This window comes from Tamandua tetradactyla, chromosome 1 (genome assembly GCF_023851605.1).
Source record: "Tamandua tetradactyla isolate mTamTet1 chromosome 1, mTamTet1.pri, whole genome shotgun sequence".
In the NCBI taxonomy this organism is placed as follows: domain Eukaryota; kingdom Metazoa; phylum Chordata; class Mammalia; order Pilosa; family Myrmecophagidae; genus Tamandua; species Tamandua tetradactyla.
Window position 1 is genome coordinate 65,819,166 of NC_135327.1, and position 16,702 is coordinate 65,835,867.

General features: G+C 38.4%; 1 protein-coding gene and 2 pseudogenes across 3 annotated transcripts in view; 2 read left to right on the forward strand and 1 right to left on the reverse strand.

The window, feature by feature from the left end:
- NUDCD3 (NudC domain containing 3) overlaps positions 1-16,702 on the reverse strand; it is a 238,738-nt gene that overhangs the window by 141,314 nt on the left and 80,722 nt on the right. The window lies entirely within an intron of this gene.
- LOC143678344 (integrin beta-1-binding protein 1 pseudogene) lies at positions 1,833-2,444 on the forward strand (annotated as a pseudogene).
- LOC143678360 (riboflavin kinase pseudogene) lies at positions 12,318-13,172 on the forward strand (annotated as a pseudogene).

Genomic DNA, 16,702 nt, shown 5'->3' on the forward strand with positions numbered 1-16,702 from the left:
TGGAATAAAGAAGAATAATATGGAAAACAAACGTTAAAATAAATTTAAATTGAAATGCTGGTGATTGATGAGGGGGAGGGGTGGGGGGTATAGTATGTATGGTTTTTTTTCTGTTTTCTTTTTATTTCTTTTTCTGAATAGATGCAAATGTTCCAAGAAATGATGATGATGATGAATATGCAACTATATGATGATATTGTGAATTATTGATTGTATATGTAGAACGGAATGATCAAAAGTTAGGAATGTTTGTGTTTGTTTGGTGTTTTTTGGTATTTAAAAAAAAAATTTTTAATTAAAAAAAAGCATATTAGGAATCCTAGCTAAGTGCCCCTGAAAAAGCTATAAAGCCCCTGAAGGCATCATTCCAAAGTAACAGGAGTGTGACAAATATGGACTATTTCCAAATTATAAAGTACTTTTATGTTTACACATTCTATGATGTCTCTTATAAGCTCTGTGTCCTATTGTTGCTAGAAATGCCAATTAAGATTGTTAGTGTGATATGTTTTATTCCAAACAGTTGCAAAAAGTTGTTTTTTCACCTTATAAAAATTAAGCACTAAAACAGCTAAATTCATTAAGTAGCATAAAAAATGTCCAATGTGTTATAATCAAATTTCCTTGTTAACTACTTTGTTTCACTCTAATGCTTCTCTAAAAGTGTTTGCCATAAATTGCATATCAGAAATTCATCTTCAACAAAAAAGAAACCTTTTAAAGAAGCAAGGTAAGTATATAAATTATGTTCTACCTATTAATATAACTCTAGCTATGATTTAAAAAAAAGTAAGTGTTTTAACTAAAATATTTGGTAAATATATTCCAGCTTTAAGCAACTCTCATCTCCCATGGAATATTACTGTTAATCACCCATGTGCCCCAAAGTGGCAACTACCTAATTCTAATACTGTCTATAACTATTCCTTCTCTGTTTTATATGTTATCTCTAAAGTCAGGGTACATCTAAACAGGAACTGCCCATCTGTGACATGTTTAGAACAGCTCAATCTAGAAAATTATTAAAGATGGTCTCCTAGGCACCAAAACTCCTGATTCAATCTCACACCAGTACACAGGATGACTGTCCATGTTCAAGTAGAACCAGGACATCATTATATGACAAAACAAATGAACAAGGGACAAAGCAGCTCTAAGTGAGCCAGAGCATACATGTGCCTTCACCAAAATGCTATTGTTTCTTCATTTCTCAACATTGCAAGCTGTAAACATGTAACTTCCCATTCTCCACCCACCTCAGGAATTATGCAGAAGAGGTGTCAGAAAGATTGAAGAGTGGTGGGACAAGGTGGATTGTACCATAATAATGTTTTTGCATTTTCCAGTATCTTCCAATCCTTCTAACACTGTCAGCAATTATGCATATTCCTACATGTACTCTGTGAAAATACCAAAAATTTATCTCTCAAACTCATTTTAAGATTAAAGGAATTTAACTCTTTCGGCAGGGGGAGGGGGGTCGATTGAAGCAGGATAAAGTAGGACAACTGTAACTCCCTGGGTTCTTATCTAGATTCAGAGGAACTAATTCAGAGCAGCAAACTTCCTAGGACAAAGGTGAAGTGAGGTAGGCCGTGGATAGAGGACCGAAAAACTGGTGCCAAAATTAGAACTGGAAGAGCTGCCCCAAGCACCAGCTGCCAGAACAGACAGACCCCTCTGATCCCATCCGAAAGTGGCTCCAAAGATGGGCCCGTTTATGTGAGGTACATCATTTTACCTAAAGGAATTGATCATGTCAGAAAGAAAGGAAGCTATTTGTGCAGAATGCTGTCTGTGGAACTTTAAGAAGCCAAGAAAATAGCATTCATTTCTATAGGGAACTTCTCTGGATCGAGCTATGGCGAAAAATGTTTCAGAAAAGCAAAAAATGGCACAGTAGGGAATTCAGTACTAATAGCAAGTCTGTAGATTCCAGCCCTGAAGGACTCTCCTGATCTAGAGCTGCAGCCAGCCTTGATACAGACTCCACCAAAAGCTCAGAACAAAGCAACAATAATTCAGACACCTGTGCAGAATTTCAAAACAAATATGTTGGTGCCATTGAGAAACTGAAAGTCTCTGAGGGAAAAAACTGAAAAGAGCCACTAGACCTGATAAATTATATATATGTTGCCCAGCAAGATGGAAAGTTGTCTTTTGTTCCTCCAGAGGAAGAATTTATTATGGAATTTTCCAAGTATGGTATTAAAGTATCAACATCAGATCAGTATGATGTTCTGCATAGGCATGCTCTATATTTAATGTGCTATGATGATGGTCTCGGGGCAGGAAAAAGCTTACTGGCTCTGAAAACCACAGATGCTAGCAATGAATAATATAGCCTATGGGTTTATCAGTACAACAGCCTGGAACAAGCACAAGCCATTTGTAAAGTTTTATGCACTGCTTTCGACTCTGTATTGTCATCTGAGAAATACTGAATTTTGCAATCAAGTGGAAGTTGATTTCATTTGTAAGAAAGTTCAGATGTTTTCTAAATAGTTCTTTTCAATCTGCAATGTTGAATTATTAAGGAAATTTGAATGTTCCCTTGTTCTGGATTTTTTTCAAGAAAAGGAAATATTGTTTGTTGTGTGTGTGTGTGTGTGTGTGTGTGTGTGTGTGTGTGTGTGTGTGTGTATGGCATGGGAGGGGAGAACTCTGCATGCTGAGCCACCATGGCCTGCCCTGTTTGTTTTTATATTAAAATATGTCTTAAGGGCCCTCTACATAATGCCCAACGAATGCAGGTGGCTGAAGGATGCACTGACAGAGAAGTAGAATGGCAAACAATGGTGTATACTTATGAATGAAGGCTGTGCAGCCACAAAAAGGAACAATGTCGTGAGGCATGCAAGGATGTAAATGAACATGTGGGACATTTGGTGACACAAAATAAGCCAGAAACAAAAAAACAACAATAGCATGGTCACCTTTAGAAAATGCTTATAAGAAAACAGGGGCCTAGATTGTAAGCTTTTAGAGGAGACACATTAAGTTCACAGTGGTGATTATTATTCTGGGATTCTGAGAGGCTGTTTTATATATATAACCTGATATTTAGAGATAAGAATGAAGCAAAACAAGTTGAGGTTAAAGTAATTCAGAACATAGGGGTAAGGAAGACAGTGTCTATATTTCAGCACCACATATATTCTTTGAGACCAATGGAAAAAAGGTTTATTTGATTTGGAACTTGTGATAGTTAAATTCAGTTGTCAACTTGGCCAGGTGAGCGTACCTAGGTTTATTGCTAAGGACATGAGCCAATGGTAGGTGAACCTCATCTGTTGCTGATTTACATCTGCAGTAGGCTAGGAGGCGTGCCTGCTGCAATGAATGACATTTGACTTAATTGGCTGGTGCTTAAATGAGAGAGTGCTATGTAGCACAGCCTAAGCAGCTCGGCATTCCTCATCTCAGCACTCGCAGCTGAGCCCAGGCCTTCGGAGATGCAGAAAGAAGTTACCCGGGGGAAAGTTGTTGGAACCCAGGGGCCTGGAGAGAAGCCAGCAGAGACCATCCTGTGCCTTCCCACGTAAGAAAGAACCTCAGTGGAAAGTTAGCTGCCTTTCCTCTGAAGAACTAACAAAATAAATCCCCTTTTATTAAAAGCCAATTCGTCTCTGGTGTGTTGCATTCCAGCAGCTAGCAAACTAGAACAGAACTGAAATTTTTTATAGTACATAAACTAATCCAACCTATATGTACAGCTCATTTGAACAACTGAAACACAGCACAGAATGAGAAAGAGGTCCTTTAATCCTGTATAGATTACTGTAATGCCTGGAAACATCCTATACTAAGCAGATAATCAAAAAATATTGGCAAAGTCCCCTGAAGGAGGGGAGAAAGACTAGGGAACTATTAAACTTTACCATCAGGGAATCCCCTGATACTGCGTCAAACTTTAGGGACACCCAAATCAATAGGCCATGCCCTTGATCATGAGGCTTACTCTTGTGAAGCTTATGTAGGCAGCACAGAAGCTTAGACTACCTACAGGCATGCCTAAGAGTTACTCCTGGAGGACCTCTGTTGTTGCTTAGATGTGGCCTCAGTCTCTCTAAGCCCAACTCTGCAAATGAAATCATTGCCCTCCCCCCAATATGGGACATCCAGGGGTGAAAGTCTCTCTAGTGATGTGGGAGAGGACTCCCAGAGATGAATTCAGTCCTGGTACCTTAGGATCCTGACCAAAAGGGGGAAAAGAAGTATAATTAATAAAGTATCAGTGGTAGAGAGAGTTCAAATAGAGTCGAGAGGTTACTCTGGAGGTTGCTCTTACACAAGCTTCAAGTAGACCTTGCTACCTATCATAACCTGCCAACCCTCAACCAGGACCATTCCAGCCAATCCTAAAGAATACCTAGGGCAATTTATAAGATTCCACAAGGGTTCCACGCACTAGAGTAACTTTCCAGAAACCTACCGCCTCCAGATGGTCCCTAGTCCAGATAAGTCCTGACACCTAGGCCAGCCTCTCCAGAACATCAGATAGTTCCATCTCCCTACCCCACATCAGTGACAGACCCTTCCCATATCAAAAATTTAGAACTGCCATAGTCCAAACAACCCTAAAGAGAGGGATGGAAAGATCAAAGGTGATGGTGGAATTATACATAGAAGATAGGACTTAACAAATGAATATGAATGCCAAATCATTAAAATGTTATCTCTTTTAGTCTCCAGTATTTTAGAGCAGCTAGAAGTAAAAACCTAAAATAGTGAAATTGTACCCCAGGTCCAAGTCTGAAATATGTTCTACAATTAACTGTGGTGCTGTGCTTGGAAATTTATAGCTTTTTTGTATATACGTTATTGTTCACAAAAAAAGAAGGGAAAAAATCTATTGTGATGATAAAGTATTTAAGCCCTCTAGCCTCCTATATTCTGGAGCAGCTAGAAAGAAAAATATGAGAGGATCATATGGTAGCCCATGACAAACTCTGGGATCTGTCCTGTAACCACTTTTTGAAGAGTGCTTTGAAAACTACTGCTTTTTTATTTCTTTGCTTTTTGTATGTTATACTATAAAATAAAAAAAGTTTAAAAAACAGTGTCAACTCCAAAAAAAAACCAAACTTCCTGGGACAAATAAATCTCCCTAATGCCCCCAAACGACTGAAATCTCCCCAAACAAGAAAAGCTTGTAGAATTCTGGGCCCAAAGCAAACTCTTAGTAGATGACAGGAAGCACAGGGTCATAAAGATTGTTAACCACTTGCCTAAAAACATATTTTAGGTATGAGACAACAAACCATGAATTCTGTTAGTTATCACCTCCTAGAACAAAGAAGACATTTAGTATTCAAGGGTTACTATGGAAACCTGCTACCAAACTTTCCTATTAAAACAAGCTAGCCCATTGCACTCAGTGTCTGTCCCTTTCTTGGGCACGTCCATGTTAATCTCTCTAACGTGTACTCCCTCTTTTTAATAAACTTCTCTTTAATAAACTTTATTATTTATTCCTTAAAAAAAAAAAAAGACTTCAGTGTGAAATGGAAGATCAAACGGCCAGAAAAGACCCTCAAAAAAAACTGAAAACACCTCACCACCATCAAGATATCTGTCTCCCTGTTCTAGCAGGACTGCATCCCTGTGCAGTTAAGTGTGGCCATGTGTCTAGTTCTAACCAACAGGCTGTGAGTGGAAATATGCAAGGTCACCTCTGGGAAGGAGTATCTAATTGCCAGTCCAAGACCATTCAAGGCTTTCTCCAAACAGCAATGTAGGAAATGGAGGTTGCTTCTTAAACCTGGGTTTCTGATCCTTGCCAACCTGCCAGAACAGGTAACATGAATGAGAAATAAACCTTTGTTGTTTCAAGCCGCTGTGATTCTTAAAGAAACCATGGATTCTTGCTTCTGAAAATGCAAACCAGGAGGTAGGAACTTTCTGAGGTCAACGGGTGTGCCAGTTTCAAAAGAAAAGCCATGTTCTAATCTTGATCCAATCTTGTGGAGGCAGCTGTTTCTTTTAATCCTAATTCAATACTGCAGATGGGAAACTTTTGATTAGATTATTTCCACAGAAATGTGCGTGTCCAAGTATGGGTGTGGCCTTTTAATTAGATGGAGATGTGATTAGTTTATTGAAGTCTTTCAAGAGGAAGCATTCTGGATAGAATCAGAAATGAAAGAAACAACAAAAGCCTCAGAACCAAAAGAAACTTCAGAGCAGAGCTGACACAGATGCGGACATCTGGAGAAGTCATGTCTGGAGATGCTTGGAGCCCAGCAGACATCTCCATGAGATGTTAAGCAAGCCAGAACCTGAAGAGAGCTAAGGGAAGCCAAGAGATGAAAGCCAGCCCTGGACAAGTAAAGTGAGGGCCCCACATGGAAACAGAGGCTGAAAGCAATGGAGCTCAGAGGCAAGGGACGAGCAGATACCAGTCACGTGGCTTTCCAGCTGACAGAGCTGTTAGACCCATCTGCCTTCCTTGAAGGTCTGGATGCCTTAGGTGGACATTTTTACAAGCTTTGAATGGTAAACCTGTAAACTTATTAAATTCCCCCTTTTAAAAGCCACTTCATTCTGGTATATCGCATTCCGGCAGCTTGAAAACTAATACACAGGGTACACTGATACCTGGAGACTCTCACCCACAGGCTAAGAACATAAATGCACTGCGTAAGAAATGGTAGTCAATTCAATAGTTACCCCTCCTTCAGACAGTTCCCTCCAAGAGTCATGCATTCTCTTGCTTCTAGGGCTTTCTTTATATTATTTGTTCGATTTGGAATACTCTCCTCCTGCCCTCCCAATCCTTTAGTTGCATATGTCACATGCTTTCTCTGATATCATACTTTACAGTCACCACTACCACCTGGTGTACCAGTTTGAAAGGATTTATGCACTCTAGAAAACTCATTCTTTAATCTTAATCCCATTTTGTGGGAGCAACAGTTTCTTCCAATCCCTATTCAGCACTATAAGTAGGAAACTTGATTACGTTATCTCCAAGGAGGGTGGGCCACGGTGGCTCAGCAGGCAAGAATGCTTGCCTGCCATGCCAGAGGACCCAGGTCCGATTCCCAGTGCCTGCCTATGTTAAAAAAAAAAAAAAAAAGTTATCTCCAAGGAGATGTGACTCAAAGAATTGTATTAAATGGAGATATGTCTCCACCCATTCTATGTGAATCTTGATTATTTTACTGAGTTCCTATAAAAGAGGAGACATTTTTTGGAGAGAATGCCTTTGGAGAATGACAAGAAAGATACTGCAGAATTCCACAGAACCATGAAGCAGAGAGTCCACCAGCCAGTGACTTTTGGAGATGAAGAAGGAAAACGCCTCCTGGGGAGCTTCGTAAAACAAGAGGCCTGGAGAGAAAGCTAGCAGACTTTGCCATGTGCCCTTCCAGTCAAGAGAGAAACCCTGAATATCATTGGCCTTCTTGAACCAAGGTTTCTTTCCCTGGGTGCCTTAGATTGGACACTTCTATAGACTTGTTTCAACTGGGACATTTTCTTGGCCTTAGAACTGTAAACTAACAATTTATTAAATTCCCCTCTTTAAAGCCATTCTGTTTCTGGTATATTGCATTCTGGCAGCTAGCAAACTAGAACACCTGGGTTAAGTGACCTCCTATTCCCACAATGTCCCCTACCTTCCCACTTCATATGGTAATTGCTCACTTAACTTGTTTTTACCTCCAGCCAAACTCTGAATTCTGTTTGGACAAGAGCTGCCACTGTTTTATCTGTCTTAGTAAACTTAGGTCTTTGAACATTCTGAGGACCCTAGAGCAGGAGTTCTTTAAGTGTGGCCTATGGCCTGGAGTCCTCAAGACCCTTTCAGGGAGTCTTGGGTTTCAATACTAAGATATTACTTGCTCTTTTAACAGTGTGGACATATACACTGACAATGCAAAAACAATGGTAAGGAAAACTACTGGCATTTCAACATGAACCAAAACAGGAACACGAAATTGCACAAATATATTGTAAGGTATTCCTGACTGCCAGGCACTCAGAGTACAGAGAAAGACAACCAACTTCATTTCAGAGGGTCCTTGAGGAAGCAGCAAAACGCATTAATCTAAGTCTGGACCACTGAGTACATCCCTTTTTAATATTCTATGTGACCAATAGGAAGTCCACTTTCAAGGAAAAACACTTGGGAGGTGGAGTTGATGAGTGGAGCTGGCAAGAGGAACTAGCCATTTCTTTTCACTGAATATCACTTTTACTTGAAAAAAGCAACTGACTCTTTGGCAAAGCAAATTTCTCAAAAATGAATAAAGTAAGCCCAGAGAATTGACAATATCTGTTGTCAATGATAAAATTTAGGCATTCACACAAGCAAAAATTAGAATTTTGGAAAACCAATATCAGTCATCATGAGCTTGACAACTTCCCCAAATTAAAGATACTCTGATGAAATCAGTACAGATATTAATAAATGTAACTTTTTTGATAATGTATTGTGTCAACATCTGGAAGATCTACTTAATTCAATCAGTCGATATTTTCCAAATAACCAATGTATGATGTTAAGAAATCCTGCATGGAGTGACAGGATCAGGTGTCAACTTGGCAAGGTGATGGTACCCAGTTGTTCTGTTGCTGTGGACTTAAATCATCAGCATGTGAAATTCATCTATGGCTGATTACATCACGGTGGACTATGGGTTTGCCTTCCAAAATGAGTGACATTTAATTTAATTAGCTGGAGGCTCAAAAGAGAGTGTTCACAAGAGAGTGCAGCAGCTCAGACCCAGGTGTTTGGAGATGCAGAAAGCAATCACCCCAGGGAAAGCCATTTGAACCCAGAAGCTGGGAGGGAAGGCCAGAAGACATCATATGACTTCCCATGTCACAGAGAAAGCCAGAGAAAAGCCAGCTGCCTTTCCTCTGAAGAATCATATATTTATAACTAAATAAATCCCCTTTATAAAAGCCAATCCATTTCTGATGTATTGCATTTCTGCAGCCTCAGCAAACTAAAACACGCTGGTAAAAGATGCATTCAAAGTGAACAACAGACCAATGGGTTTTAATGTAAGAGTGCAAAATGTTTATTAATACAGTTTCAGAAAACATAAGGCAACTAATCTTTCAGAAAATACTGCATGCCAAATTGTAGTACAGTACCAAATTAGAAAATTTCCACAACTATCTGAAAAGGTAATTAAAATGCTCCCCTCTTTTCCAATTATATGTCCATGTGAGGCCAGGTTTTCTCCAAATACTTCAACTAAAACAACATATCCTAACAGGGTGAATGCAGATGCAGAAATGAGACTTCATCTCATCTATTTTAGTATCTGCTATACCTTCTATCAATTCAGACATTAAAGATTTGAAAAAGCATTAAATAGTGCCACTCTTTTTACTAAATTTACTTTTGGAAAGTATGGTTATTTTTCATTTAAAAATGTTATTTACATGAAAGGATTTTATTGTTATTTTTAATGAATTAATAAATATTTTAGAAAATGTTCACTTTTAATTTCTAATACAGTAAAATACCAATAGCTATTACTCATGTCAACAAAACTCTTTTAAGGTCCTCAATAATTTGTAAGGGTATAAAGGTCCTAAGACAAAAAATCCAATTACTGCCTCAGATCATCCTTCCACCTTTTCCCAGCAGCTCAGTTTCCAAGCCTGCATTTTATAAGTCAAGTCTGGAATTCTCCATTTCTGATTTCAGCTGCTGAGAGTAGCAAGAGGGTAGGGGGGGAGAGCTAGTAAAGTATGCTTATTTAGGCTCCACGACTACACAGTCAGTAAGATAAGTGAGACCATGTCTTACTAAGACTAGATCTTGAAGAATTTTCTGTAGAAATAAGCTATTTGCTTTCATAAAAAGAAACGGAATGGAGAAGAAAGAAGGGGGAAGGGGGGAGGGGATTGAGAAGAAAGTGAAGAAAGAAATGTAGATGAGAAAAAAAAAGAGGGAACCAAGGAATAGAAAGCAAACATGGTGTATAAGTAGTTTGAATTCCAAAAGAATGAAGAAAATTTGTCATCTTTCTTTAAATCATACAATAAACTATAAAATTTCTCCTTACATAAAGATTTTCTCTAGGATAAACAAAATACATCTTAACCATCAATGTATTTAATGGTAAAGGAATCGCCTTCTATATACGTAGTAGTTTGAAGTTGTTACGTACCCCCAGGAAAGGCTATGTTCTCTTAATTCATTCCTGTGGGTGGGACATTTTGATTGGTTGTTTCAATTGAGATGTGACCATTCCTTTATAAAAGGATAAAACATTCCTTTATAAAAACAACATACAGACCCTGAGACATGAAACTGAGAGAAGCTCACAGAAAAAGCCCCAGCGAAGCTGAGAGGAAGCCACTGAAATCAAAAGTTGGAATCAACAAAATCTGGAAGAGAAGGACCAGCAGACGTTGTCATGTGCCTTGTTATCTGACAGAGGAGACCAAACTCACCCATAAGCAGTCTTCAGAGAAGGTATTGTCCTTTTGATACCTTAACTGGGACATTTTGCCAACCTTAGAACTGTAAATGTGTAAGCTAATAAATCCCCATTGTAAAAACTAACCCATTTCTGGTATATTGTATTAAGGCAGCTTCAGCAAACCAAAACAATATACAAGCCCAATAAGGATGAAAAAGTGCCATTATCTTGAAATGAAATAGGTATGTCCTCTTTAAATGTGCCTAGATTTCTTTTATTTCTCTCTGCAAACGTAAATGTTCTTAAGGTTTTGGAAATTTCAACCCAAAACATGTCTACTTCCCAATAAATAAAAGAAAGAAAGAAAGACCCACCCCCCAAGGGCCTCAGAAATTTATTTATTTGTTTGAGTTTGTCAGAAATTCTTGTGTCAAAATCTGTTATAACAAAATTAAGAGATTTAAAGAGCTAGATTTTATCAACTCTTTAATAAGTAGAAAAACAGAGTTGAGAAGCAGCCCAATTTATACCACAGAATCCCCCCCAAAAAACTCTTGAATTGAGGATAAAAGTTACCTTTGGAGGCAAAGGGCAGGAGAGGCTAAAAAATATAAGAATAATGGATGGCGCATCAGTGTAAGAAGAGATCAGACCCTCTCCCCTACCCCATAAAGTCAGGCAATTACACTTCCCCACTCCACAAAAAGCTAGAAGCTTTTCCTACAGGTAAGGTAAAATTTGGGGTCTCTGAGCTAGCACACACAGGGAATGGCTGAGCACAATGATACTATGCTGGAAAAGGAGAGTAAGCCAAAGCTTTTATATAACAATACTGAGTACAACTCCTCATTACCTCCCATCTCCTGCCCACACCACACAAGGCTACTATAATACTTACAGAAAAATACTGTCCAGAAGATCAGAAGAGCTTTCTCCAGGAAGTCTGAACATCCCAAAAGAAAAGACCAAAAACAATGATGGTGAAGCTTCCCCCATAGAAAGAATCCAGCCAGATCTACTATGAGATCCATAGTCAACAAGACTAAGCCACAGCTCAGAGCTCTCAAACAGCAATTTGGTACCTCATCAAGATGATTAAATGGTCAAGGATGAGGAAACCTTTGAAGTAAGCTTCCAAAAGGAGAGAAAGAAGGCAAAGAAACAAACAAACAAAAAACAGAACTTGGAGAAAAGTGACCAGGCAAAAAAGGAAAAGGAACCCTAGCCCTTCGAAAAAAATATGTATATACCCATCCTTTTTGGTCAATGTGTATTTGTGTATCCATCCTCTCAAAACAATGTGAGGATGTAGCATCCCTGAAGCAAGATCCAAAATATGAAAGAACCCAGCTAGATCTATTAGACTGAGATCCACTGTGGACAAGAAAAGCAACAATAATCATTTTCAGAAAAGAAAAAGAAAACAGAGTTTTTGGAACTTAAAAATGACAACAAAAAACACAGTGGCAGGGGTGAGAGGAAGACCCTCAATACAAGGATTGGAAGATTCAGTTGAGGAAATCATACATGAGTTTTCCAGAAAAAAGAGAGTAGCGAAACATCAAAGACAGAATATTGGGGGGAAATAATTAGAGGGCCAGAACCGGCAGTTCAATGTCTGAACAATAGAAGAACTAAACAGAGAACAAAGAAAATAAAAGAGAGGAAATAATCATAGAAGAAATTTAAGGAAATTTCTTGGAAATGAAAGATTCAAGTCTGTAGGCTGAACAGTCCTGCCAGGAAAGAAGCCAAACCATCAGACTGAAATGGACCCAAAGTAAGACTAAACAAGATGAAATTTCAGATACCAGAAACACAAGAAAGACCCTAAAAGTTTCTAGAGAGAAGAAATTTCACACCGAGATCAAGTATCAAAACAACATAAAGGCCCAGTCACCCAGCAGCATCTGTTGGAGCAGGAGCATGAGGGAATCACAGCAGTACATCGTCGGAGCAGCCCAGTATGTTGTGTGTCCAGCTGACTGGCCAAGCTCCCTCCTGTGTCCTTTAGTTGGTCCAGGAGTGTCTGGGGCCCAGACAGTGACCTCACCAGACACATGGACTGGGCTGGACCCCAAACTGCAAATGGGAGGTATCATGAGGCACCTGCTGTACTTCTGCTGTGGCCAAGGATGTGGGGTTTCAGTCAAGGCTTCAAGCAGCTGGGCATCCCCACTGCTAACTTTCCTGAACAAGTAGTAGATAATCTTCTAGCTGATATATCCACTGGCATTTATTACAGTTGGGCCAGTGTTGGAAGCAGAGATGCCCATAAGATGGTGATGAGCATCAGATGGAACCCACCATATAAGAATACCAAAAAATCCATGGAGGGGCGGGCCGCGGTGGCTCAGCGGGCAAAGTGCTTGCCTGCTATGCCGGAGGACCTCGGTTCGATTCCCGGCCCCAGCCCATGTAACAAAAACGGAGAAACAGAATACAATAAAACAAGAAAATGTTTAAAAGATGTTTCCCTTCCTTCCTTCCTTCCTTCCTTCTATCCTTCCTTCCTTCTCTCTGTCTTTCCTTTAAAAAAAAAAAAAAAAAAAATCCATGGAAACACACATTATCCATACCTTCAAAGAGGACTTCTATGGGAAAGTGCTCATTGTGGCCATCATTGGCTACCTCAGTTCACAAAAGAACTTTGATTGTTTAGAATCACTTATTTCAGCAATTCACGGTAATACTGAAGAAGCTAAGAAATGACTAGAATTATCAGAACATTTGAAATTTAAAGAAGACAATTTCTTCTGGTTCTTAAAAGCAAAATACTGAATGGTCACTGCTGAAAAATCATCATATTTATTAATTCGCTATTTTCTAGTATTTCACTACCCATTACTACACTGTCTCATGTTGGCTATATTTTGAAAAATCAATAATTTTCCTATAGCTGTGAATTTATTTAAATAGTACAAAGTATTACTATATTTATGCTTCAACTGTTAAACTAAACCCAGCTTGCCACAGTACTAAAAATATTTCATTTGAAAATCAAGATTCTTTTATTCTTTAAAACATTTTTTTTCTGAAAAACATTTACAAAAATAAATTTCAAAGTACATTTTAACATGTGATTATAGAATAGATTTCAGAGTTTGGTATGGGTTATACTTCTACAATTTCAGGTTTTTCCTTCTAGCTGCTTCAAAACACTGGACACTAAAAGAAATAACAATATAATGATTCAGCAGTCATACTCATTTATTAAATCCTAACTTCTCTGTTGTAACTCCTCCTTCTCCTTTGAACCTTCTCCCAACTTTAGGGGTATCTGGGCTAGGCCCATTCTAAATTTTTCATGTTGAAAAGGGCTATCATTAATATGGAATAGAGATGTTCTTGGAGAGGCTGACTCCTCTGGGTTTCAGGACTTATCTGGAGCAGGAACCATCTGGAGGTTTTAGGTTTCTGGAAAGTAATCTTAAGTGCATGAAACTTCTGCAGAATCTCAGATAAAGCCCTAAGTGTTCTTTAGGGGTAAAAGGAATGATTTTGGTTGGGGTTTAGCAAGCCCTGGTAAACAGTAATATCTAGCTGAAGCTTGCCTAAGAATAGCATCCAGAATAGCTTCTCAATTCTATTTGAACTCTCTCAACCACTGACACCTTATTTTGTTACCTTTATTTTACAAGAAGGCATTATTGATCCCACAGTGCCAGGGCCAGGCTCATTCCTGGAAATCATGTCTCAAGTTTCACCTCTGGATGTCATATCCCACGTAGGGGGATGGTAATGATTTTCCTTGCAGAGTTGGGCTTAGAAAGAGAGAGGCCACATCTGAGTAACAAAAGAGGTTCTCTAGAAGAAACTCTTAGGCATAACTATAGGTAGATTAGCTTCTCGGCCACAGAAATAAGCTTCTTAAGAACAAATCTCAAGATCAAGGGCTTGGCTTCTTGACTTAGGGGTCCCTAAAGTTTGAGACAGTATCAGGGTTTCCCCAGTGGTAAAGTTTAAAAACTCCGTATTTTTTCCTCCAGTCCCTCAAGGGTGCTTGCAAATACTTTTTAATTATCTGCTCAACATACCCTGGGATGTTACCTGGATATTACATTAAGCTATACAGAATTACAAGCCCTAATTACCATTCTGGGCTCCGTGTGTTTAGGTTGTTTAAATGAGCTATCCAGACAGGTTGAGCTAGATTATATGCTACAGAAAATTTAGGCGTTGGACAAAATAAACCTCTCTTCCTTTGGCCTCACTGGGTAGGTGAAGTTCTGCAATACAGATAATGTCATCCTTACCCCAACAGTCTGATTTACCTTGTCCCAACCTGATTGACTTTGTTCTTATCTTTAATTGAAGTCTGATTTCTTTTTCGGTTTCTTTAACAGTTGTTGTATGCAGCAATGCTGACTTTCAGAGCTGCAAAATTCCAACTGAGTCTTAGGTGTCACAAAAACAGCCAAAGTTCACGGGAGATACCAAGTATAGCACAGCATCTCAAAATCTAGAAATAACATTTACAACTCCAGACTAAATGTGAGTGCAATAAGAGCTTACAATCTACACCCCAATTTTAGTATAAGTTTTTCCTAAAAGAGACCATACGGTATTTGTTCTTTTGTTTCTGGCTTATTTTATACCACATAATGTGCCCAAGATTCATTCACCAAGATTCTTTCTTATGTAACATGTTGATTAAAAACTCTTTCAAAGCTTTCTAAAATCTACCACTCAGAAAGATCTTAAGTTTCTTATGATAGAAATAAAACATACATAAATGTGGGTGAAAGGCATATAACTAGTTTGAAATGAGACATGATTTTCATGGTAAAACACTAGTAGGTAAGTAGATATTTGTATAGCGTGTGCTGCTAAACAGAACAGGCTTGTAGGAATAAATGCATTGAACAGAGATTGAAGTAAATGCATTGTACAGAGGTTTCCTACCTGAAAGGAAAAATCCAGACTTTGCATTTTTTATAATCGTGCAATGATTTTTTTTACATTAGTATATTTTATTACAGATGTTAAGATTTGTGAAATTTCATTTCAGTCATTTCCTTCATGAAGTGAAATCATTGTACTCTGTTCCATTTTTACACAGATCTGCCTCAATTCTAAGTGGTCTTGACTTCTTCCACCATTATTTTTGTTTGTATTTTAAGACAAAAATGAGTTTTTTTCAAATCTGTAATTCTCATTTTGGGGTTGGAAAACACTTTTCTCCTTTTTAAGAAGAGATATTCTTGTTAACATTTTTCTTGATTGGTTCTTTTATTGCCTTTAAACAACTGTCAGTATTGAGTTTTTCATTTTGTTTTTATCCATTTAGATTAACTTACAACTGTACACTTGCAGGAGATTGAATCTACCATTCCATCCTTTCACTATATGAACAATGATAGCCACGCATATCTGCATTGCAGTTTAGAAAAACAAACTTCTTTAGGTTTCTTCAAGATTTAGTTGAACATACAGCAGTTCATTTATATATCAAGTGTGCTGGTTTGAAACTGTTGTGTACCCCAGAAAAGCCATGTTCTTTAATTCTCATTCAATACTGCTGGGTGGGATCTTTTTTATTGTTTCCATGGATGTGACCCACCTAATTGTGGCTAGTACCTTTCAATTAGATGGTTTCCAAGGAGATGTGTCTCCACCCATTCAAGGTGGGGTCACTTAGTGGAGCCCTTTAAGAGGGAACTATTTTGGAAAGAGCCAAGAGACCCAACACAGCTGAAGACCTTTGGTGATACAGAAGAAAAACACCCTCAGGGAATCCTTATGAAGCGGAAAGCTAGGAGAGAAAACTAGCACACATGGCCTTCCCAGTTGACAGAGATATTCAGAAGTCAAAGACCCCAGTAGATGCCAGCCAGGTACGAGCCCAGCAAACAGACGTTTGAGTGAAGTAACCTCTTGTTAGTACCTTAAATTTGGACATTTTCATGGCTTAGAACTGTAAACTAGAAACTTAATTCCCTTTTGAAAAGCTATTCCATTTCTGCTGTATTGCATTTGAGCAGCTTTAACAAACTAAAACAACCAGTTTCTTAAAGAATACAAAATTCTTGGGATTTCCCTCCCCCTGAAAATATTTAAGAGACAATTCAACAATGAAAGAGCTTGAAAGTTATTTATTTTTCATGTAATTATATCTCTGAAAAAATCTAAAATCTGTAGTTGTGTATGTTCAATGCCAGACTAAAGGGTGGACTGTAGCTTGGGGGGAAAGCCTAAATAATAAAGTTCTAGTTAAATAATCTTCATCTCATACATTTTCCTTCCCCGCTAACTGTGATTTTTGGCTATTTTAGTTTTGTTGCTTATTTGGCAAAAATTTGAATTTGATA